Source organism: Tenrec ecaudatus, chromosome 11, assembly GCF_050624435.1.
Source record: "Tenrec ecaudatus isolate mTenEca1 chromosome 11, mTenEca1.hap1, whole genome shotgun sequence".
Lineage (NCBI taxonomy): Eukaryota > Metazoa > Chordata > Mammalia > Afrosoricida > Tenrecidae > Tenrec > Tenrec ecaudatus.
Window position 1 is genome coordinate 127545336 of NC_134540.1, and position 26667 is coordinate 127572002.

A 26667-nucleotide genomic window follows, 5' to 3' on the forward strand; every position below is an offset into this window, starting at 1 on the left:
AAACACTGTTCCATCCTCTAACACCCTCACACTATTCTTTTGTTTTCACTCATTGTTGCAGTCTCTGTGCTAATCCATCTTTTGGGGGACTGCCTCTCATTTGCTGATCTTCTACTGAACCCAGATTTGTGTCTTCCTCTAGGGCAGTGGTTCTCAAACTTCCTAATGCACGACTCTTTCACACGATTCCTAATGTATTGGTGACCTCCCCCGCCACAATCATAAAATTACTTTCCTTGTTACTTTATAACTAAAATTATGCTACTGTTATGAATCAGGCCACCATGTGATATAGTCATTCTCCACCCCACTCCCCCAAAAGGCATCACGACCCACAGTTTGAGAACTGCTATTCTACACTAAGTGGAGTTTCTTTTTAAGGTAGGTTTCAGCATATTGTTAGAAGCACAAATCCTGTTCTTGTTTTTGGCTGCCTTCGAGTGGGTTTTGGCTCATACCAACCCTATGCACAATGTAATGAAACATTGTCCTGCCCTGTGCATCCTCACGTTGGTTCATCGGTTTGCGCTCATTGTTGCGGCCACTGTGGTAATCCATCTTGTTAGGGACTACTTCTCTTTTCCTGCCCTTCCGTACCAAGATTTGTGTCTTCCTCAAGAATTGTGGTTCTCAACTTTCTGAATGCCACTACTATTTCATACCAGTCCTCATGTACTGGTGACTCCCCAACTATAAAATATTTTCATTGCTACATCATAACTGTAATTTCGCTTCTGTATGGATCAGGCCACCCATGTGAAAGGTTCATTAGTCTTCTAAAGGCACTGTGACACAGTTTGAGAAATACTGGTCTAAACTAAGGGGGGTTTCTCTTAAGGTCTACTTCAGCATATTCATAGACGCACAGTCCTGTTGTTATTGTTTGGTGCCTTTGAGTGTGTGCTGGCTCATAGAAACTCTGTACACAATATAATGAAACGTGACCCCATTTGGTGCCACCCTCACAGTGGTTATTTTGCTTGTTGTCATTGTTGCAGCCATGGGCTAATCCAACTTTTTGGGGGCTGCCTCTCTTTTGCTGCCCCTCTACTGCCCTTTCATTCATTTCCTCATGTAGTGATGAACTCCCAATCATAAAATTATTTTCATTGCTACTTTGTAACTTTAATTTTGCTACAGTTATGAATCAGGCCTCCACTGTGAAAGGGTCATTTGACCCACCCCCAAAGGGCTCGCGACCCACAGGTTGAGAACCACTGCTCTAAACTAAGAGGAGTTTCTCTTAGGATCTACAGCACCATATTGTGAAAAGCATGAGTCCTACAGTGATTGTTGTTAGGTGTTTCCCAGTGGGTTTCGATTCTCAGCAACTCTACGCACAAGATAATGAAACGCTGCCCCGTCCTGTGCCTTCCTCACAGTGGTTTCTTGTCTGCACTCATTGTTGAAGCCACGGCGCTAATCTATCATCTGGGGGTCTGCCTCTCATTTGCTGCCTTTCTGCTCTGCCAAGATTTCTGTCTTGCTCGAGGACAGTGGCTCTCAACCTTCCTATAATGCCACACGCCTTTTATACCACTCCTCGTGTTGTGGGTACAAACCCAGTCATAAATTTATCGTCATTGCTACTTCATAACTGTAATGTAGCTACTGCTATGAATTGAGCCACCCCTGTACAAGGGTAGTTCATCACCCTAATGGAGTCATGACCCACAGGTTGAGAATCTCTGCTCCAAACTATGAAGAATGTCTCTTAAGATATATTTCAGCACATTGTTAGAAGGAAAAGTCCTGTTATTATTGTATTTAGGTACCTTCAAGTGGGTTTTGGCTCATAGCAACTCTATGCAAAATATAACGAAACGCTCCCCCATGCTGTGCATTCCTCACAGTGGTTCTTTGGTTGTGCTGGATGTTGCAGCCACTGAGCTATTCCAACTTGGAGGGGCTGCCTCTCCTTTGCTGCCCTTCTACTCTACCAACATTTGTGTCTTCCTCTCGGACAGTGGTTCTCAATCTTCCTAAATCCACGACCCTTGCATGCAGTTCCCAAAATAGTGGTGGACCCCCATCATACAATATTTTCGCTGATATTTCATAACTGTAATTTTGCTAATCTTATGAATCAGGCAACCCTTGTGAAAGGGTCATTCAACCCACTCACTCCCCAAAAGGGTTTGTGATTCATAGACTGAGAACCCTGCACTAAACTAAGAGGAGTTTTTCTTAAGATCTGCGTCAGCATATTGTTAGAAGCTCAAGTTCTTTTTGTGTTGCTGTTAGTTGCCGTCGAGTGGGTTTTGACTCTCAGCAACTCTACGCACAATATAATGAAACACTGCCCCGTCCTGTGCCGTCCTCACAGTGGTTCGTTGATGGCACTCATTGTTGCAGCCACTGAGCTATTCCATCTTGTAGGGTCTGCCTCTCACTTGCTGCCCTTCTGCAGTACCACGTTTTGTGTATTCTTCTCGGGCAGTGTTTCTGAACCTTCTTAATGGCATGGCTCCTTTATACAATTCTTAATGTTGTGGTGATCCTCCAACAGTAATTTTTTTTCATTGTTACTCCATCACTGTGATTTCACTACTGTTATGAATTGGGCAACACCTGTGAGAGGATCGTCTGAAGCCCCATAGGGGTCGCGACCCACAAGTTAAGAACCACTGCTCTAAATTTAGAGGAGTTTCTCTTAAGATCTAGTTCAGCATATTATTAGAAGTACACGTCCTGTAGTTATTGTCGTTAAGTTCCGTCGAGTGGGTTTTGACTCTTAGCAACTCTATGCACAATATAATGAAACGCTGCCCTGTCCTGTGCCACCCTCACCGTGCTTGTGTACTTGGCCTCAGTGTTGCAGCCACTGTGCTAATCCAACTTGTTGGAGACTGCCGCTCTCTTCTTTCCCTTCTGTACCAAATTTGTGTCCTGCCCTAGAGAAGTGGTTCTTAACCTTCCTAATGCCACTACCCTTTCATATTGATTCTCATTTAGTGGGGACCAGCTACCATAAAATTATTTTCATTGGTACTTTGTCACTGTAATTGTACTACCGTTATGAATCGGTCCACCCCCGTGAAAGGGTCATTCTACCCTCCCAAGCGGCGCGACCCACAGGTTGAGAACTGCTGCTCTAAAGTTAAAGGACTTTCTCTTAAGTCATACTTCACCATATTGTTAGAAGCACAAGTCCTGTAGTTATTTTTGTTGAGTGCTGTCGAGTGGGTTTCTGGTCACAGCAACTCTATGCACAATATAATGAAATGCTGCCCAGTCCAATGCCATGCTCAGAGTTGTTCATTTGCCTGTGTTCATTGTTGCAGCCACTGGGCCAATCAATCTTGTAGGGGCTGCCTCTCCTTTGCTGCCCTTCTACTCTACCAAGAATTCTGTCTTCCTCTAGGGAAGTGGTTCTCAACCTTCCTAATGCCACGACTCTTTCATACCATTCCTCATGTAGTGGTGACTGCCAAATCATGAAATTATTTTCATTGCTACATCATAACTCTAATTTTTCCACTTTAAAGAACGGTCCACTGCCGGGAAAGGGTCATTCATCCCCCAAAAGGGGTCACGACCCTCAGTTTGAGGCCCGCTGCGCTAAACTAATAGGAGATTCTCTTAAGGTCTACTTAGGTACATTGTTAGAAAAACAAGTCCTGTTTTTTTTTCTTGTGGGTTTTGACTCATAGCAACTCTATGTCAATATAATGAAACACTGTCCCGTCTTGTGCCATCCTTGCAGTGTTTCTTTGGCTTGTGTTTATTGCTGCAGCCACTGTGCTATCCCATCTATATTGGGGCTGGCTCTATTTTGTTGCCCTTCAACTGTATCAAGGATTGAGTCTTCCTCTTGGACAGTGGTTTTCAACATTCTTACTCACGACCCTTTCATCCAGTTCCTCATGTAGTCGTGACCAACCAACCATAAAATTATTTTTGTTGCTACATCATAGCTGTAATTTTGCTACTGCTATAATTCAGGCCACCCCATGAAAGGGCTGTTTGAACCCCTAAGTAGACACGACCCACAGGTCGAGAGCCGTTGCTCTAAAGGAAGGGGAGATTCTCTTAAGGTCTTCTTCAGCATATTGTTAGAAGCACAAGTCCTGTTGTTATTATTGTTGGGTGCAGTCGAGTGGGTTTGGCTCATAGCCACTCTCTGCGCAATATAATGAAACTCTGGGGGTCTTAAAGGCTTGAAGGCAAACAGGCTGAAATCTAGCTCGGAAGCAAAAAAGACCACAGAGCAGAAGCACACAAGCCTAAGTGAGCACGAGGTGTTTAAGGGATCAGGTAGCAGACACCAAAGAACAAAAACCATCATTGTGTGATCACCTTCCCCACATAAACGCTGAAGATGAATGAGTGCTTAAGTAAGTGTGGTGAAGAAGGCTTCTGGTGGCCGGCTATCAAGCGATATAGCGTCCCGTGTCTTAAAGGCTTAAAAGTAAACAAGCAGGCCCAGAAGCAACAAAGCCCACATGGAAGCATCACACCAACATGTGTGATCATGAAGGGCTGAGGGGACCAGTTTTCAAGCAACAAAGGCGGGAGGGGGGATTATATCATTGTGAATGAGGGGAGTGCATGACGGGGGACCAATGCCCACCTGTAGACAACTGGACATCCCTTGGGGAGGGGTAGTAAGAAGGAGATGAGTCACTCAGGGTTCAGTGTAGAAATAATGAAACTCACAACCTTCCTCTAGTTATTAAATGCTTCCTCCCCCCACCTCTCATGATCCCAATTCTACATTGCACACCTGGTTAGACCAGAAGATACACAGCGGTACAGACGAGAACTGGAAACACAGGGGATCCAGGACAGATGAACCCCTCAGGACCAGCGGTGAGAGTGGCGATACTGGGAGGGAAGTGGGTGTAGAAATGGGAATCCGATCACAAGGATCTACATATAACTTCCCCCCTGGGAGATGAGCAACAGAAAATTGGGTGAAGGGAGGCGCCGCGCAGTGTAAGATAAGAGAAAATAATAATGTATAAATTATTAAGGGTTCATGAGGGAAGAGGAGCAGGGTGAGAGGGGGAAAGGGGAAAGGGGAAATGAGCTGATTACAGGAACCCAAGCGGAAAGCAAATTTTGAGAATGATGAAGGCAACGAATGTATAAGTGTGCTTTACACAATTGGTGTACGTATGGATTGTGATGAGTTGTATGAGCCCCAATAAAATGATTTTAAAAAAGAAAAAGAAAGAAATGTCTATAAATGAATGAAGGCAACATATGTACAAAATGCCTGATGCAATCAATATGGATTGCAACAAAAGTTGTAAGTCTCCAATAAAAGATTTTTAATAAAAATGTATATATAATAAATATTTCCTAACTTTTATAAATGATTAATAAGAATAAAATTAAGCAGCCTGGGTGTTTTATAGGATAAAATGATAAAACAACAAATGAGAGTTTCAGCAGGAAGCAATGGATAGGATAATATTATAAGGAAAGTTTTCTCTTATATGGAATGTACATTCTCTTACATGACAACAATCAGAATATGCCGTAAGAACCTCAGAGCAAATACTAGAATAAAATAGAGGAAAAATTCCCAACCCTTCAATAAAATGCTATATGCTTTCTATGATTTTCACAAAAGTTCAAATTCTTTAGCAAAATATTTTGTTCATTCAAATTTTTAATTTTGCATAAATTTATGTCTACTTGCATTACATCACATAAAAAGGCATAAGAATTGTTTTTGCACTATCTACAACTAAATATAAGATAGTGAAGATGAAAAAATAGCTTTCGTGAATGTTGCTTTGAAATACAAATGGCATTGTCCTAAGAAATTTAAATGATTTAATTTTTTAAAATCATTTTATTAGGGGTATGTACAACTCTTATCACAATCCATACATACATCAGTTGTGTACATCACATCCGTACATTCATTGCCCTCATCATTCTCAAAACATTTGCTCTCCACTTAAGGCCCTGGCATTATGTCCTCATTTTTCTCCGGCCTCTCTGTTCCCCTCTCACTCATGAACCTTTGATAATTTGTCAGATCTTACATATTTTGTCTCCCTTCACCCACTTTTCTGTTGTCCATCCCCCAGGGAAGAAGTTATATGTAGATCCTTGTAACTGAGGTCTCAGAGCAGCTGGGTGTGATGCAGGGGAGGCTCTGGAAGCAGCTGCAGACACTGTGGGAGTTGACAGCCCAACAGTGAGGGTCACTGCATCCGTGGGTACCAGAAAACTGGCTGGGGTTGCTTATTCCCCTAGATGCTACCCCTGCCTTGAAGAGAACCGTGACAGAGGCCTATAGACATGTGTCATGAAAAGATGAGCCTTCACTGTTTCCTCTTCCCACAAACCTTTGAGGAGAGCCTGCAGGGCAGGGGCTCGGCTCCCTGGCTCCAGTCACCTGCCCTTCCCCACAGCCACACCCTCGCCAGCCCCAACTCCCCCTGCCCTGGGATTGCTTCTTGAATCCAGAGGAGCAGCCTGGGCAAAGACCATGAAGAACCTTGTCCTTCAGGCAGCCCCTTTGATTGGGTCCATTTTCCTCCAGAGTGTGAACACATGCACACTAACTTTTGGGGGACTCAGGCTGTCACAACAGGGGCCAGGATCTGAAGAGGATGCTGGCACTGCAGGGCTTCCTGAGGGAAGCCGAAGACTTGCAGAGCTGGCTGAGCAGCCAGCAGCAGGTGGCCAGAGGAGAGAGGACTATGAGCACACCCTAGTGAGGAAGGGGCTAGGGGCAAGGAAGGTGCCCTGGAGCCGAATGAAGACGGGTGGTGGAGGGGGGCTGCATGGACAAGGGGCTGATGGGGAACATCAGTCTGGACTGAGGACAGCTGTGGCTTCCTATTCCCCTCTCTGCGTAGAGGGGCAAGTTCTGTGGCTGTCCAGTCCTGCCCTGCCCAGTCACTCACTGAGGTGTCTCACAGCCCACCAGCCAGGACCCCCTGTGACCCCTCTCCTCTCTTCTAAGCTCCTCTTAACCAAGTTTGCAATGTTTCGGCACCAAGTGAAGATGGGTGGCCACCAGGGGGCAGCCTGCCCCACTAGCGTAGAGCCTGCTGGAGTGGCGGCCCAGCACTGCCCCCAGGGCCCAGCAGTGGTGACAGGACCTACAGTGAGTACCAGCAGCCTGGAGCAGGGGTGAGTTTGGGGGAGATGCTGGGCATGGGGTGGAGGGGCTTCCAGGGAGACCCTTGCTGTGCTGAGGCTCTGCCAAACCTCTGAGAGGTGAACTGACTTTCTGTGTGCCCACATTGGGGGCCCGGGGCACATGTTCCAGGGAGGAACTTGTGCAGCCTGGAGCTTGGGACCCCTTACTTAAGCTGAGAGGCCATGTCGGACGACCATCAGCAAAGCTCAGCCTTTGAGTTCTTGGCTTCTGGCTTCAGGGCACGGTGAGGGCAGCTGCTGGTTCTGGCCCAGCTGCAAGCAGCCTGGCTGTACCTGGCCCTTCTGGGGACTCCAGATAGCACTGGGGAAACTGGGTGCACCGAGAGGCTGGGTTACTTGCTAGAGAACACAGCTAATTAGCAGTGGAGTTGAGACCCGATATGGCCCTCACCATAAAAAGGAAGTGTTTTCTGCCCTGGTGACCCTTGGCCTTCCCTGAGGTCAAGGGTGACCATAGCAGCCACATGAAGAGTGTCAGAAGCAGGGCATAGTGACTGCCTCAACCTCCCCAATCTCCACCCGCCGGGGCTCTTCCTGTCTTGGCCTAGTGCCTCTATTGCTGGGGAGCAGGCTGGAGAGTACGCCAAACACCTGCAGGGCCCACAACCTTCCTAGCAGTGCCAGCGGATCTGAGAAGGCACAGCCTGGCAATGTGTGGCCAGGCTCCCTGGAAATGGTCCCATTGAAGATCTGGAGAGCAGACCGATTTTTTTCCTTTGATTGTGTTACAGACACATTACAGGAGAGAAGGACGTTTATGGATCACTGTCTACAGTTTCTGACCTTCAAAGCACTCAAATCATTGCCATCGAGTTGATTTCTATCATCGAGGCCCTGTAGGACAGCACACGACGGCCCCTGCGGCTCTTTGAGGCTGTCACTACGGGAGAAGACAGCCGAGCCACGTCTTTCTGATGGGTTTCAGACCACTGACCTTGCCACGAGCAGCGGCCCGGGGCATGCATTTTTCTGACCTTGGGTTTGACTAATATATATATACACACATTTAATGCACATGTAGATATGAATTTTAATATAGAGGGTTTTTGTTTTAAGTGGAAACATGCAAAGCAGTTTAACAATTTCTACACATTTTGTTTGCAGCCCTCATAATATACCACAGCACTGTTCTTGCCTCCTCCTTGGCCCCTCCCTCCCTCCTGAACTTTGAGGGCAAATGCTCCCCTTTGCTCTAGGAAGCACTTGCCTCACAGGTGCCATGTGTTCACTTTATCAGCTCGACTGTTGCTTGGGCAGGGGTGATTCCCGGAACTTGGCTATGTTTGGGATTTGAAGGGACCTGGTCTCGGCGTTCCAGCAGTCCCTGTCAAACTTGTAATGCCCTCTCTTCATGAAGTCAATTCCATTGGCTTTCAAGCTGTGCACAAGTTGCCAGTATGAGCTCAACCAGAGCAGTTTGAGGCGGTGGCTGGGCACCATCTAACTCTCCTGGTCTCCAGGACAAGGATGGGGGGCTGTGGTGTTGGTGGTCCGTTAGTCCTGTGGACTGCTTTGCTTCAGTTTTTTATTTTTTTCACTCGTCAACTCCAGATGGGGTGAGAGGGAATCCTAGTTGCTAGAGGTGGCTTTGCAATGGAGACAAACATTTTATACTAAAGTGAGATTCTTACATTACATTTGCGTGACTGCAGCAGCCCCTGCTCATGTTCCTCCGTGCTCACCCTTGCTGACCACCTTCCTGCATCAGAGGATGGGGCACTCCCTCTGCCCATCCAACCTCAGGTCCTCACTTTCAGTCACACAGGATCCTGTGGTATCAATCCCCCCCCTATCAACCCCACCCCCAGCCTACGCAAGGATTACAAACCCTTGCTCCACTCAGATTCTCTGTAGTTAATGTCACCTCCCCTGTGTTCCTCAGAGTGTGCTCTGCACCCATGAGATTATTGATTGGTTTCCACTCATAGTGACCCTCTGTGTCCCACAGGGCTTGCTCTGGGGGCAGCTCTCAGAGGGGGAAACCAGGAGAAGGAGGGGAGGGAGCAGTTGGGCAGAAGAAGCTGTGATGGACCCCACAGAGTCAGACTGCCCATGGAGGACAGGACCCTGTGGCTGTTTCCCCGAAGGGGTGTCCCTCAGGGCAGATCAATGCTCTGGAGACACCACCGCAGGTGGAGGCCCCTCAACCCTTCCTCAGTCCCACCCTCCACACCCTCACCTACATTTCGAGCTGGGTGAGCTTCTTCTTCTGGGCCGCCAGCTGCCTTTCTAAGTCCTGTTGCTAGGCATGTAGCCCTCTAAGGGGCGGATCCCTGCTCACCCCACAGTCAGGGTCTAGCAGGAGGTCCTCTCAGGAGGCCAGCCAGACCTTGGCCTGACCCAGTATTCCCCGCAGCTCCTCCTGGTCCTGGCTCACCTGGAAGTGCTCCTGGTGAAGGGTCCCGGCCATCCGGAGCTCCTGCAGCTGCCTGTCCAGCTCCCGGAGACACTGTGACCTGGAGGGGAGAGGGCTGTTGGGAGTGGCGCAGGGTGTCGCCTGGGTCGGACAGGGCTGGGTTACTGTGGAGCAGGGAGAAGCAGGAAAGGGAGCTCTGGCCACGCACCACCCTGGCCCTAGCCTTCAGCGCGCACATCTCTGGGGCCATGACGTGGCTGGTGTCCAGCAGCTGCTACCCCGCCGGCCGCACTGCCTGGGCTCTCAGGCAGAGCTCCTGCCCCAGTGTCTCCTTGGCCACATCTGACCCTTCTGAGGATATAGACTAGCGCCTGCTTCTCTTGAGCCCGAGTGCTGGATGGGGGACAGGGCATGGGAACACGTCTCAGGGCCAGAGGGCAGAACAGGGAGGAGGCAGGGAAGAGCTGGGTGCCCCCACCCGCATGGAACAGAGCGAACCCCCATCCAGGTGGAGTGGCACATACAGCAGTTCCTGGCAGTGCCTGAGGAAGGCGTGGCCATGGGCTACCCACTCCAGCTGCTGGCCCTGCTCCCAGGCCTTCATGTCCAGGTGGCCCAGGCCTCCTGCACCTCAGCCAGCTGCCCGGCCAGGCCTTCCTGGACCGCAGGGTGTACCTGGATGGCCTCCATCCCCGTCTGAACCACCACCTCGTCCACAGCCACCAGCTCCCTCTGCAGCTGGCAGAGAGCAGGCTGAATGCTCCTCCACCCAGGATTCTGCAGTCCATCCTGGCTGTACCTCAGCCTAGGTCAAGCCCAGGCCTGTCACCCCCCATCCCAGAGGGGGCAGGGGCAGGCTGCAGTCCTGCCTGGGGTCAGCTGGGGGTGAGGGATCCTCATCCATCTATTGCCTACAAAGAGGGGTTCTGTGTGGGGGAGGGACTGGGGCCCTCCCCTGCAGGAGGCGGTGCTGGCGCTGCAGGACCTCCACAGACGCCAGGTCATGGCCAAGGAGAGCACCCCCCACCAGGACCACCTTCTGCATGTGGCCCCACAGCTCGAGCGCCACTTTGTGGAAGTCGAGGGCACAGCGGGAAGGAGGGCCAGCAACTTTCTCCCTGAGAACAGGGCCACCTCCTTTTGAGCAAAGACTGTGGCTTGGGGATTTGTGGGGGGTTAACACGGAGGGAAATAGGACGAAGACTGTCTTCCCAAACTTATAACAGGGAGAATCTATAAAGCTGGTATTCCACGGTAGGAATGCCTCTACTTCGGTAAGTTAGAGGTAAAGTCCAAGTACATTATCCTGCTTTAAAAATCATTCCCACGGATTCTCCGTTAACAGCTATGCTGCCTTAATGTGAGCACATGGCTGATTGTATCTCTGTATAGAAGCAGATATGATCCTTTTGCCCTCTCTTCCCACCGTGACACCCAGCCCCCCTTGTAGCTTCCTCCAATGCAGGTATTAGCTTTCCTCACCTTGGTGAGCTCAAGTACAGGGGCCTTGCGATAGATACCGCCCACCTTGTGACCCATGTCACTATTGAAGAGGTGTGTCTCCAGGCTCCTTATACACGCCCCAAGATAGCAAAGGTTCCACTTCTCCCAGTTCCACGTGGTACATCAAGAGGAGCTGAAGTGAGCATGCCTAATAAAACATGTCTGACTCTGTATTGTATTCTCTCGCCCCTGTCTTTCCTGTCCTCTGTGACTTTACCGTGACCTTTACCTATTATCATCGCTGTACATTCGCGCCTTCTGGCCCTTCGGTGGTTAGAAGATGGATGGTTTCCTCTGATCACAGCAGGTTCCTGATGAGGCCCGGGGACCACAGGCAGGGCCCGAGGGAGGAAAGGGTCTTGACATGCATGTTGGGAGGAAGGCAAAAAGATGGGGAGCCCTGAGCACATGAGGACGGGGGCTCAGGGAGCGAGTGGGCTGCCTGTCAAGGGGTCTGCCTGTAGCACCTCCAACAGTCAGTGAGGAGAGGGCTGGCCCCGGGGTCACCCAGCCCCAGGATTTCTGTTGCAGGACCTGTCAGGTGCTCAGTGCACTGAGACACCAGATCCCGAGAAAGGAGGGTGTGGGGAGGGGAGGCAGGGAGCTCTAAGAGTGGCGGTCAGCAAGAAGACCAGCAGGGCCTGTGCCCCCAACGAGACTGCGGCTCGTGCTCAGGGAGCATTGGGAGAGCCCACTTCATGCTCCTGCCACAAGGAGTGACCTGCGCTGAAGGACTCCAAACTGGGGGCAGGAAGGAGCGTGGTTGCACGGGGAAGGCTGATTGATGCTGGGAGCTGCAGTCAGCCATGCCCCTTCATAAACACATGTGCACACGAGAATACACACAGAAGTACGCATGCACAACCTACATGCCCACCCCTACACATGAGCACACACACACACACGCACACACACGCACACACATCTGGGGTAGGCCCCTGTGTCCCGAGCCCCTTGGCTGTCGCTGGCCTGTCCCTCTGGGCACCCACCTCTGTGCGGGCTTTCATTGCCTTGTCCAGCCTCACCCATATGGCCTCAACGCAGCTCCTGTGGACTTGGCTCTGGGCCATGGAGCTGAGGGAGGCGAGTTCCAGGGCACCTGCCAGCTCCCTCAGGGCCTTCACACTGGCAGCCCCACACTCTGCCCTTTCTCCCGGAAGACCTTGAACTTCTCTTCCAGCATCTGCCAAAGGTGGGGCTGGAGAGGATCAATGTGGATGGGGTTCAGGCAGCTCCTAAAACTCACGAAAGGGCCAGCTGGCCCCAACAGCTCCCACATCCCTCAGCCCTGGTTCTAGAACTCTGCAGGGCATCTCCTGCCCCTTCAGCCCACCCAGAATCTACCCTATCCTCCATTCCTTCAGCCACGTTCCCGGCACGACTCACTTCCACACCCTCCAGGTCCTGCCCACACTGTCTCTGGAGAGGGTCCGAGTTCAGGGAACCCAGGGCAGCCCCTGCTGTCTGTGGCCTGTGGAGGAGGCAAAACTGGGTCGGTGGATCAGGGAGCCTGGTCACAAAGCCCACTTAGCAGGGTCACTTTCCCAAGCCAGGGGCTCCCTGCACCTGCAGGGGCGTTCTGGGAAGAGTTGAGCTGGGCTGAGGATGCCCTGCACAGCCCCAGGCTGACCCAGGTCACAGTAAAAGCTACTACGTTTCCAGCCCAGATGGAGCTTAGTCGAGATAACGATTTGCCCATGATCCTAGCCCAGAGGCTGACCCGGAGTCCCAGGGGCCCTGCATTTGCTGCATGCAAGAACCATGGAGGGGTGCAGCTTCAACCTTTGAAGGGTGTGCAGTCTCCTCCAAACACACAGCATGCCTGGGTGGCACACAACGTGGCTACCTGCGGAGTGCCGGGCTTTAGAATGACACCACCTGCTGACTCATGGGGATCCTCCAGAGGGTTTGCAAACCAGTAAATATTTCCAGGAGCAGGGAACCTCTTCTTTCTCCTGAGGAGCAGTTAGTGGGACTGAACCAGGCAACAGCCCAACACTTCCCAAGCAGGCCTCCTGGGGCATCGTTAGAGCAAGGGGTAAACTGCTAGTGATAATGGGCTCCTGGGAGGAGAGTTTGCAGAAAGGCCTGAAGCGCTGAGCAAGATCTCAGGACGGTGGCCCTCTGGGAGCTTAGGACAAGTTCTAAACCCAGCCAGGAAGCTGATGGGCTGACCAGACAGAAGCTGAGGGTGAGGAATGAGCATGCTGGGATAACTGCTGACACCCGCCTGGGGGCAGGGCTTCCTGGTTGGAGCTGTGGGAGCTGACTCAGGCCAGACCCCACCTGCTCTGAGACGCTGAGGCCACCCTCAAAGTTCACAGCCAACTGTCTCACGTGCTCGTCCGTATCCAGGTGGGTGCCTGGGGGACGGGAAGGCTTCTGCAAGTGCTGCCACCCCAGGCCCAGAGTCCCACCCTCAGTGCCCTGGCCCTTGGCCACCATGCTGTCTCAGGAGAAAGCCACAAGCCTCCCAGATGCTGTGTCCCACTGGATGGAGGCCCCCCTGAGGAGACTTGCATCGCACCAATGAATCACATAATCTGCCTCTGACCCCTTGTGGCCTCCTCACCCCCGACTATCATCATCCCAGTGCCGCTTCCCACTCTGGACTAGAGTGCATAGGTATTAGCAAGAGATAAAACTTACAACACATGGAACCCAGGAACAGAAATGGGAATAGAGATACCAAAAAAGGTAGGGAGAAGGGGGGTAGAGGATGGGAGGAAGGGGAACAGATAGCAATGAATGACATATAACCACACACCCCTCGCAGGGAGAGGAGCAACAGAAAGGTGAGGATAAAAGAGACAATGGTCGATGTGAGATATGAAAATAATAACAATCTATAATCTATCAAGGAACCACGAGTGGGGAAGGAGGAAAAAAACGGGAATTTATCCCAAGGGCTCAATAGAAAGTAAATGTCTAGAAAAGAATAATGGCAATATACGTATGACTATGTCAGATACAATTGGTGTATGGATTGTAACACGAGTTGTAAGAGCCCCCAATAAGGACACACTGAGGATGACGAAATACACCACTGAAAACCTTATGCTAATCATTGATACACTGTCAGGTAGTGGAGGACTAGTAAAACTAGGCAGAACCTTGTCAGAGAAAGGACCAGATGACGAACACTTTTGGTCAGATTAAAGGGGAGGATCAGTGACAAAGAGCCAGGCCGTTTGCAGGATGCATGGCCACGGGAGCTGCAACGATGGGTTCAAACATCAGAAAGAAATGAGGGTGGCCCATGACTGGCAAGCCTTTCCTTGTCCTGTACAGTGGGGTTGCTTTGAAGCAGACCAACTGGACAGCACCTACCAACAAGACAAACCGAGGAAGAGGAAGCTACTATGATCCCAGAAACAGACATCACTAGGACGTGTCAGGAGACTTTTACATAGGTAACTAATGGCCTGGGCCTTCATCACAGAAAGCTGGGAAGCACCATTGTCCTGGAATACCACACGTTCCCCAGATAAATTACTGTCCAGCTGCCCATAGGAAGGAGAAATACCTATAGACATGACGGAAGGGAGGTTCACTCCACTATGGGAATGTGCTAATCTGTGCACTTAAATGTTGAAATCCACACACACGTGTATAAAAGAGAGTTGTAATTAAATATTAAATGCACATCAAAAAAACTTCCCTAAAAGATCTTTTTAATCTCATAAGCCCACCATTATGCCATAGGCCCCACAGAATCCACAACCATCTACAAAAGAGATGGAATGAGGCTGACAGCTAGTAAGAGCCAAGTCAGAGAAAGCAAAATAATCACATATTTTGTGGGCATCTGCATATAGCTGGGGAGCACCCAAAGCTGTTTCACGTAGATAATGTGGCTTCTGCTCAGATGTGTCTGAGTGTACGGGAGGTTTGGAAGGAGTAGCATTTAACTGGCTAAGGCATCATCTCACTTTACTCAAATTTCAAAATCAAGATGCTCAAGAACTTGCAATGTTAAAATGACCAATGCATGAATCATTCCTCCCTTCAATTAAAACCACTTATGCATTTTGGACATTTGGCATGATAAGCTAACAATAGGAGTGAGTATAACCTGTTGTGGAAAAACAGGAAGACACAGAAAGCTCCATTGTTGAATGTAATTATTGTATACGGGAACCTGCAGGATGTAAAATTTCCCATCAACAACTGATGATGGAAAATGATAATGCTCCTTAACACCCCCCCCCAAAAAAAACAAACAAAACTCCTGTGCAGGCACTCTAGAAATGAAAAACGTCAATCTGGGTGAGGCAACACTGAAGTCAGCCTATGAAACACGGCATGTTAAGATTTCCTTCACATTCAAATAGTTGAAAATCTAAGGCATGAGCTGAGAATAGTAAAACTGCTTGAGGCTCCATAATCGGTGCAGGGGAAACACCAAAATAATTGCCTCTTCCTTAATATACTTGAATCTGCTGGAGTTACATTTGGAGGTGAGATATGGGAAACTGTTTGAATTACAATATTATGGAAGTAAAAGCAATTGTACACTGTGAGAAGGTCAAGTGTTTTCATTGGAATCGGTTGTGTGAATGACATCCACCTAGAGCTTTTTTTGTTGTTGTTGTTGTAGCTTTTGATTCTGTGTCTTCTCTTCTGCAGGCTAGATTTTCAGGGTATTGACTGCTTTTTCTAGACTTTGACAAACCTTTAGTCTGCAGGTTTAAGGTCCGGTGCTGGCTGCAGTTTTGTCTATGGGAAGGAGAGGGACACAGAATCAAAGGGTTTATTCAGATGGTCTATGTGTCCGAATGTAGAAGTCAGACAGAACAGTCTGGTTACTGTAGTTGCCATCCGCCTGGGACTGAGTTTTGGCTGCAGGAGAAGAATGATAGGGATAAAAGTGATGCAAACAGAAGCAAGTATCATTAATATATTGATGCGTTCAGACACCAGCCTAGACACTGATCCTTTCTGGGTACATTATATGCAGTCTCCCCTGACTCCAAAACAGTTCTGAGGAGTCGGTGATTGTGACTGAGTAGGAGGGCTCACTGCCTAGATATCACACGTCATAGGTCCACATGAGGGCTATTCCACGTCAAGTGGTGCCTTAGTGTGCCTCAATCAGTGTTTCTGCCTAAATCCCTAGGCTTCTGAAGTTCTGAGTACCCTGTGTCCTGCAGTCCCTTTTACCCAATAACCCTGGTTTTTATACGTTATAACCACATTTTCATTTGTGGAGATTAATAAAATTGTTATTAAATAATGTGGTTTATGTAAATTGAAAAAAAATAAGCCATTAGAAACTTATTTGGCTAAAAAAATATAATGCCAGTTTGCAAGGAAATGTCTGGATAGGCTGAGTAGGCAGTAATAGAGCCGGCTCAAAGTTGGCAGTCAAGCACTTGCTTCATTGAATGTGTGTCACTATCCACAGTGTTGGAAGTAAATTGGCGTCATGAAACAGGTTCCGGAAAGGTCCCCAAATCACTATTCCATGGATTGAAACCATACTTTTCCCCATTCCATTTAGCCTTCCAGATCATTCAAGCTTTAAAAAAACAGGTCAATTTCACATTCAGTTCATCATCCCACATCTCAATTGGCTCATATCAGTTCAAAGACCCAGAAAACACAATCTCTGAGTTGTGCTGTATTATACTTATGATGAGCTGCATTGTGACCATCTGCTTCACTTTCTGTTTTTAGAAAGTTTATCATAAGTAGCAAGCACTCATGCTGTAACACACACCTCTAATGCCATTGTAGCTGTACGTTTATATCCAAAGTGTTCAAGCCCCACAGACTGATGAAGGTGAGATATATAAAGCTAGGGGGTGGGAGTCCCCCATTCAGAGATTTTTCACTTTTTTAAATATTAACAAACACACACATTAGTTTCTCTTGTTAGTTTTTTATGATTTTTAAAAAGATGCACAGTTACTGTTTTGTTGGGGATTTTATATTTTGTGTTTGTTTTTATTTTTTACCTCTTTTGTATAAGTAGGGAATTTGTAGGGAAATGTGTACTCTATGGAATAAATTTTAGGCACTAGAATATATTTTATCTTAAATAAATTAACGTATCTTTGATCTTACAGCTAAGTCACTGATTATATATTTGCAGATCCGACTTAAAGGATGAAAGAAAATTCTATCAAGAGTGTTACTTTAGACTTCGAAGCCTTCCTAATAAAGTCTTTGAACTACCTGTGGAAAAAAGTAAGAAAAGAAAAGCTAGTATCATGAGGTATTTGACTTCGGTCAGAACTTCCTCATGACAGAATCGTCAGGATGGGGCCAGTCACAACTCAGGACTGAGTATACTTGCATCCAAACAGTTACTGTGGGGTAGATTCCAAGTCATTGAAACCTGGTGTGCAGAGACAAACTGAACCTTGTGAGATAGGGGCTGCAAGGTTCTGTGAGTGTTCAAAAGCAAACCACCAGGTCTGCCTTCTGAGGTACCACGATATTGGTTCAGATGATAATTTAAGTTATGAATTGAGCACTTAACTGTTTGTGCCACCCAGAGATGGCATGGAGGAAAATAGCTTTTCACTGTTTAGTGTCTTTCCCAAACGGAAACGGGTGGTTACTTATGTCCTGCCTTTTCTTATATTAGTTGTGTTAATCTGAGTACATTAGAGAAATTAATCCACAGAAACTGAAATGTATAAAAGAGAGCTTTAGATAAAGGGTAAATGCACATGGAGAAAAAAATCCCAAACCAGTGCAGCCCAAGTCTACAAGTCCAACATTAGCCCATATGTCCCACACCAATCCACAATTGTCCTCCTCCATCTCAACAAAGACATGCAGTGTGGGTGGCTGCAGGTGGAAAGAACTGCCCATCTGGGTTTCTGAGGTTGTTAACTCTTTACAGGAATTAAAAGTGCCTTTTGTGCACCTGGAGCGGCTGGTGTTTGTAAACACTCAGACACGAGGGCTCCATCTCCTTGTTCAGGACCAATCGTGATTTATTATCTACCCCAATGCTGCTTCAAGGGTGGTACATGGGTCGGTGATAAACTGTGACCTGTTTAAAATCTGTCCATTTGTAGCTAGGTACAGAAAGGTAAGTCAGAGTGCAGGTCACTGCTATTTCCAATGCCCGCAATGTCATTTAAAGGGCAATGCGCTCCGCAGGGTGTCTAGACTAAGGACACACTGAGGAAGACAAAATACACCACTGAAAACCTTATGCTAATCATGGAAACACTGTCAGGTAGTGGAGGACTAGTAAACCTAGGCAGAACCTTGCCAGAGAGAGGGCCAGATGACGAACACTTCTGGTCAGATTAAAGGGGAGGGCCAGGGACAAAGAGCCAGGTCGTTTGCACGATACATGGCCACGGGGGCTTCAAATATGAGTTCAAACATCAAAAAATTTGAGGGTGGCCCAGGATTGGCAAGCCTTTCCTTGTCCTGTACATTGCGGTTGCTTTGAAGCAGACCAACTGGATAGCACCTACCAACAAGACCAACCAAGGAAGAGGAAGCTTCTATGATCCCAGAAACAGACATCACTAAGATGTGTCAGGAGACATTTATAAATGTAACCAATGTCCTGGTACCTCAACACAGAAAGCTGGGGAAGCACCATTGTCCTGGTTTACCAGATATTTCCCAGATGAATTACTGTCCAGCCGCCCATAGGAAGGAGAAATACCTATAGACATGACGGAAGGGAGGTTCACTCTGCTATGGGAATGTGTTAATCTGTGCACTTTAGATGTGGAAATCTACAGACACACGTGTATAAAAGAGAGTTGTAATTAAATATTAAATGCACATCAAGAAACTTCCCTAAAAGATCTTTTTAATCTCATAAACCCACCATTATGCCATAGACACACCAGAATCCACAACCATCTACAAAAGAGATGGAATGAGGCTGACAGCTAGTAAAATCCAAGTCAGAGAAAGCAATAATCTCATATTTGGTGGGCATCTGCATATAGCTGTGTAGCACCCAAAGCTGTTTCACGTAGATAATGTGGCTTCTGCTCCGATATGTCTGGGTATACATGAGGCTTGGAAGCAGTAGCATTTGACTGGCTAAGGCATCATCTCACTTTACTGAATTTCAAATTCAAGATGCTCGAGAATTTGCAAAGCTAAAGTGACCAATGCATGAATCATTCCGCCCTTCAATTAACACCACCTTCGCATCTTGGACATTTGGTGTGATAAGCTAACAATATCAGTGAGCATAACCTGTTGTGAAAAACATGAAGATACAAAAAGCTCCATTGTTTAATGTAATTATTGTATACGGGAACTTGCAGGATGTAATATTTCCCATCAACAACTGATAATGGGAAATGATAATGCTCTTTGACCCCCCAAAAAAAAACTCATGTTGAGGCACTCTAGAAATGAAAAATGTAAATCTGGGTAAGGCAGCACAGAAGGAAGTCTGTGAAAGGTGGCATTTTATGATTTCCTTCACATTCAAGTTCTTGAAAATCTAAGGCATGAGCTGAGAAGAGTAAAACTGATTGAGGCTACAATAATCGGTGCAGGGAAAACACCAGAATAATTGCCTCTTCCTTAATATACTTGAATCTGCTGGAGTTATATTTGGAGGTGGGATATGGGAAACTGTTTGAATTACAATAGTACGGTTGTAAAAGCAATTTTACACCGTGAGAAACTCAAGTGTATTCATAACATTCGGTTGTCTGAATGACACCAACCTGGAGCTTTTTTAATTTTTTTTCAGTTGTAGCTTAAGAGTCTGTGTCTTCTCTTCTGCCGGCTAGGTTTCCAGGGTATTGACTGCTATTTCTAGACTTTTGACAAACTCTAAGTCTGCAGGTTTAAGGTCTGGTGCTGGCTGCACTTTTGTCCATGGGAAGGAGAGGGACACAGAATCAAAGGGTTTATTCAGATGGTCTATGTGTCCGAACGTAGAAGTCAGACAGAACAGTCTGGTTACTGTAGTTGCCATCCGCCTGGGACTGAGTTTTGGCTGCATGAGAAGAATGATAGGGATAAAAGTGATTCAAACAGAAGCAAGCATCTTTAATATTTTGATGCCTTCAGACTCCACCCTGGATATTGATCCTTTCTTGGGACTTTATATGCAGTCTCCCCTGACTCCAAAACAGTTCTGAGGAGTTGGTGATTGTGCCTGAGTAGGAGGGCTCACTGCCTAGATATCACAAGTCGTAGGTCTGCATGAGGGCTATTCCACCTCAAGAGGTGTCTTAGTGTGCCTCAATCAGTTTTTCCACCCAAATCCCTAGGATTCTGAAGTTCCTAGTACCCTGTGTCCTGCAGTTCCTTTTACCCAATAACCCTGGTGTTTATACTTTATAACCACCTTTTCAAATGTGGAGATTAAAAAAAAAAATTTGTTATTAAAAATGTGGTTTATGGAAATTGAAAAAATAAGCCATTAGAAACTTATTTGTCTGAAAAAAATAATGCCATTTTGCAAGAAAATGTCTGTATAGGCTGAGTAGGCAATAATAGAGCTAGCTCAAAGTTGGCAGCCAAGCACTTGCTTCATTGAATGTGTGTCACTCTCCACAGTGTTGGAAGTAAATTGGCGTCATGAAACAGGTTCCTGAAAGGTCTCCAAATCACTATTCCAAGGATTGAAATCATACTTTTCCCCATTCCATTTAGCCTTCCCGATCATTCAAGCTTTTAAAAAACAGGTCAATTTCACATTCAGTTCATCAGCCCACAACTCAATTGGCTCATATCAGTTCAAAGACCCAGAAAACACAATCTCTGAGTTGTTCTGTATTATAATTATGATGAGCTGCATTATGACCATCTGCTCCTCTTTCTTTTTTTAGAAAGTTTACCATAAGTAGCATGCACTCATTCTATACCACACACCTCTGATGCCATTGTAGCTGTAAGTTTATATCCAATGTATTCAAGTCCCACAGTCTGATGACGGTGAGATTGTAAAACCAGTGGGTAGGAGTCCCCCATCCAGAGATTTCTCTTTTTTTTAATATTAATTAAGACACACAACATTGGTTCCTCTTGTTAGTTTTTTACAATTTTTAAAAAGATGCTCAGTTACTGTTTTGTTTGGGTTTTTATATTTTGTATTTGTTTTTATATTTACCTTTTTTGTATAAGTAGGGAATTTTTGGGAAATATGTACTGTATGCAATAAATTTTAAGAACTAAAATATATTTTATTTAAAATAAATTAATGGATCTTTGATCTTACAGCTAAATCACTGATTATATATTTGCAGAGCCGACTTAAAGGATGAAAGAAAATACTATCAAGGGTGTTACTTTTGACTTCAAAGCCTTTTAAATAAAGTCTTTTAACTACCTGTGGAAAAAAATAAGAAAAGAAAAGCTAGAATCATGAGGTATTTGACTTCGGTCAGGACTGCCTCTTGATAGAATCATCGGGATGGGATCGGACATAACTCAGAACTGAGTACATTTCATCCAAACAGTTACTGTGGGGTAGATTCCAAGTCATGGAACTAGCAGGTTTGCAGAGCCAAACTGAACCGAGTGAGATAGGCGCTGCTAGGCTTTGTGAGATTACAAAAGCAGACCACCAGGTCTGCCTTCTGAGGTACCACCATATGGGTTCAGATGATCGTTTAAGTTATGAATTGAGCACTTAACTGTTTGTGCCACCCAGAGATGGCATGGAGGAAAATAGTTTTTCACTGTTTAGTGTCTTTCCCAAAAGGAAACGAGTTCTTACTTGTGTCCTGCCTATTCTTATATTAGTTGTGTTAGTCTGAGTCCATTAGAGAAATAAATCCACTGAAACTGAAATGTATAAAAGAGAGCTATAGATAAAGGGTAAATGCACATGGAGAAAAAATTCCAAACCAGTGCAGCCCAAGTCTACAAGTCCAACATTAGCGCATATGTCACACCTGAATCCACTGTGTCCTCCTTCATCTTAACAAACACATGCAGTGAGGGTAGCTGCAGGTGGAAAGAACTGCCGTCTGGGTTTCTGAGGTTGTTAACCTCTTTACTAGAATTAAAAGCACCTTTTGTGCACCTGGAGAGGTTGGTGTTTGTAACCACTCAGACACGAGGGCTCCATCTCCTTGTGAAGGACTACTCATGATTTATTATCTACTCCAATGCTGATCCAAGGGTGGTACATGGGCCGGTGATATTCTGTAAACTGTTTAAAATCTGTCCATTTGTGGCGAGGTACAGAAAGGAAGGTCAGGGTGTAGGTCACTGCTCTGTCTTGTTAAGGGCAAAGCCGCAGCAGCGTTTCTAGACTAAGGACACACTGAGGATGATGAAATACACCACTGAAAACCTTATGCTAATCATGGAACCACTGTCAGGTAGTGGAGGACTAGTAAACCAAGGCAGAACCTTGTCAGAGAGAGGGCCAGGTGACGAACACTTCTGGTCAGTTTAAAGGAGAGGGCCAGTGACAAAGAGCCAGGCCTTTTGCACGATGCATGGCCACGGGGGCTGCAAATATGGGTTCAAACATCAGAACGTTATGAGGGTGGCCCAGGACTGGCAGACTCATAGTGACCCTATAGGACAGGTTAGAACTGCCCCTGTGGGTTTCCCAGACTGTCAATCTTGACAGGAGTCGACAGCCTCATATTTCTCCCAAGGAGTGGCTGGTGGTTTAAGACTACTGTCCTTGTGGTTAACAGCCCAATAGTATCAGGGCCTCTAGAACTGCAGGATCCCAGGCCCCACCCTGAACCCACAAAATCAGAATCTGCCTCCCACTCTGATTTCCAGGACCTGGGTAAGTGCATGCATGTGAAAGTTTAAGAAATACTACCTTAGAAAACATTACTTTCCTGATCAACCTCCTCCTGCCAGGGGTGCAGAAATGGAATCCCATTTGGCCATGCTCCCCTACAAGCATATTGAGGTCTCAGTGCTCCTATATCCTGCCTGTCGTCCAGATTTCCTGATTCTCACCTGGACTTTGTCCCTGCAGAAGGGTATTGGTGAGTCCTCAGTATGAACAGCCCCAAATTAGGTCTAGACACACAGCTCCCATTTCAGAGTAGTAGAATCCACAGTTTACTCTAGAATTAATGACTTTTACTGGCTTGGGGTAGGGTCTAGTGGGAAACGTGTTTCAGCAAGAGATATTATGTATTCCAGATATACACAATGAGTTTGTCTTGAGACATATTTATGCCTGAAGTTGTTATGGAGTCTCTTTATATCCCATGCAACGTTAATCTTTTTGAAAATTTATATTTGCTTTGTATTACCCAGATATATAAGTGATTTATAGCTAGGTCTGATGGATTGGAATCAGATGGCCAAACCTGGATTAACCATGGGTCCTGGTGACCATTAGTCAGTTCTTTCTGTTAATGATATTTTCACCTGATTAAATGCATTCAAGGTTTTTCTTGTCTTAAGATAAATAAGCAGGTGGGTATCATTTTGCTATGCTGGCACTTCCTTGTGCTGTTTTAAGTTCACCCAGCAATTTTTAAAAACACAGACATATTGAAACTGTCATACACTGAATAATTCATGTGGAAAAATGGGGGGAGTGCTAAATAGAGGTGACTCGTGGTACAGTCTTATTTACTGCTTGTTAGAAGGTCCTGTGATCTTGTATACATAAACACTAGAAACCAGAAGAGAGGAAATCGTGGCTCCATGGCACAAATCTCACTAGTCATGAAGGAAATTTGCGTTTGATTCTTGGCCAGTGTGCCTCCTGTTACAGCTACCACCTATATGCTAGTGGAGGCTGGCATATTACTATGATGCTGAACAGATTTCAGCAATGGTTTCAGAGGAATATCTGGAGGGCTTCTGACCTCGTGTCCTTTGTACACACACACGCACACACACCCTTGCAGAATATCTGCAGGTCTTCTGACTTCGTGTCCTTTTTAAACAATAACACACACATGCACGCACCCTTGCAGAATCTCTGGAGGGCTTCTGACTTCTCATTTTTACGCATACACATTCACACCATTGCAGAATGTCTTGAAGTCTTCTGAATTACTGTCCTTTTTACACACACACACACACACACACACACACACACTATCACGCACCCTTGCTGAATCTCTGGAGGGTTTCTGAATTCATGTCCTTTTTTGACACACACACACAAACACTCACAACTTTGAAGAATCTCTGGAGGACTTCTGACTTCGTTCCCTTTTGACACACACTCATACACTAGCAGAATCCCTTGAGAGCTTCGGACTTCGTGTCCTTTACACTCACACCCACACACATCCTTGCAAATCTCTAGAAGGCTACTGATTTGGTTTCCTTTTTACACAAACACACACACAATCCTTAAGAATTTCTGGATTGCTTCTGACTTCGGGTCCTTTTTAAAAACACACACACACACTCACACTCAGACCCTTGCAGAATCTCTACAGGGCTTTTGACTTCGGGTCTTTTTTGCACACACACACACACACACACACATACACAAACACCTTTGCTGAATCTCTGGATGATTTCTGAATTAATGTCTTTTTACAAGCAAACACACACACACACACACACACACACACTCCTGCAAAATCTCTAAAGGCTTCTGGTTTTCTATCTTGTTTACACACACACACACACACACACACACATACACGCACCCTTGCAGAATCTCTGAAGGGCGTCTGATTTCATGTCCTTTTTAAACACACACACACACAGAGACACACACGCACTCATACACTTGCAGAATCTCTGGAGAGCTTCTGATTCCGTGTCTTTTTTACACACACACACAAACACTCACACTCTTGCAGAATATCTGCAGGTTTTCTGACTTCGTGTCCTTTTTATACACACAAACACACACACACACAGACACACTCACACTTGAAGAATCTCTGGAGGGCTTCTGAGGTCCTGCCCTTTTTGCACACACAAATACACCCTGGCAGAATCTCTGGAGGGCTTCTGACTTCGTTTCCATTTTACACACTCACACACACACATGCACACATGCACGCACCCTTGCAGAATCTCTGGAGGTATTCTCACTTTGTGTCCTTTTTACACACACAGACACTTGCAGAATCTCTGGAGGGCTTCTGTTTTTGTGTCCTTTTTAGACACTCACACACACACAAACTTTGAAGAATATCTGTAGGGCTTCTGGCTTCCTTTCCTTTTTACACACTCACACACACACACACACACCCTTGCACAATTTCTGGAGGTCTTCTAACTTCGTGTCCTTTTTACACACACACTCAAACTCACACTCATACACTTGCAGAAACTCTGTAGGTCTTCTGACTACATGTCCTTTTTACACACACACTCACACTTAGACCCTTGCAGAATCTCTAGAGAGCTTCTGACTTCGTGTCCCTTTTATAAAAACACACACACGCCATGGCAGAATCCCTAGAGGTCTTCTGATTCGTGTCCTTTTTGCACACACACACAAACACACACACACATATGCACACACACGGTTGCAGAATCTCTGGAGGGTTTCTGATTTAATGTCCTTTTTACACGCACAAACACACACACACACACACACACACTCTTGCAGAATCTCTAAAAGGCTTCTGGTTTCCTGTTCTTTTTCAACAGACACACATACACACACACACACACACACACACACATACACGCACCCTTGCAGAATTTCTGTAGGGCGTCTAATTTCATGTCTTTTTACACACACACACACACACACACACACACACACCCTTGTGGAATCTCTGGAGGGCTTCTGACTTCTGCCCTTTTGGACACACACACACTCATACACTTGCAGAATTTCTTGAGTGCTCTGACTTCGTGTCATTTTTATACAAATAAGCACACACATACTCACACTCATAACTTGCAGAATCTCTTGAGTGCTTCGGACTTCATGCCTTCACACTCACACCCACACCCACACACATCCTTGCAGAATCTCTGGAGGACTTCGGACGTCGTGTCATTTTTACACACAAACAAACACACAGACACACACCCTTGCATGATATCTGCAGGGCTTGTGACTTCGTGTCTTTTACACACTCACACCCATATACAAACATGCACTTACCCTTGCAGATTTCTGGAGGGATTCTGACTTCGTGTCCTTTTTACACACACACACACACACATACACACACACACACTTGCAGAATCTCTTGAGTGCTTCTGACTTCGTGTCCTTCACACTCACACCCACATCCACAAACATCCATGCAGAATTTGTTGAGGGCTTCTGATATCGTCTCCTGTTTATATACACACACACACACACACACACATACTCACACGTATACCCATGCAGAAACTCTGGAGGGATTCTGACTTCTTTTTACACACACACAAACACACACAAACCATGCAGAATTTCTAGAGGGCTTGTGATTTTGTGTCCTTTTTACACAAACACACACACACACACCCTTGTGGAATCTCTGGAGGGCTTCTGATTTCATGTCCTTTACACCCACACACATCCTTGCAGTATCTCTAGAGGGCTTCTGATATCGTGTCCATTTTATACACACACACACAAACACACTCACACTCATAACTTGCAGAATCTCTTGAGTGCTTCTGACTTCATGCCTTCACACTCACACGCACACACATGTTTGCAGAATCTCCGGAGGGCTTCTGACATCTCCTTGTTACACACAAACATACACTTACACACCATTGCAGATTCTCTAGAATGCTTCTGATTTAGTGTCCTTTTTACACCCCCCCCCCACACACACACACAAAATCATGCAGCCTTGCAGAAT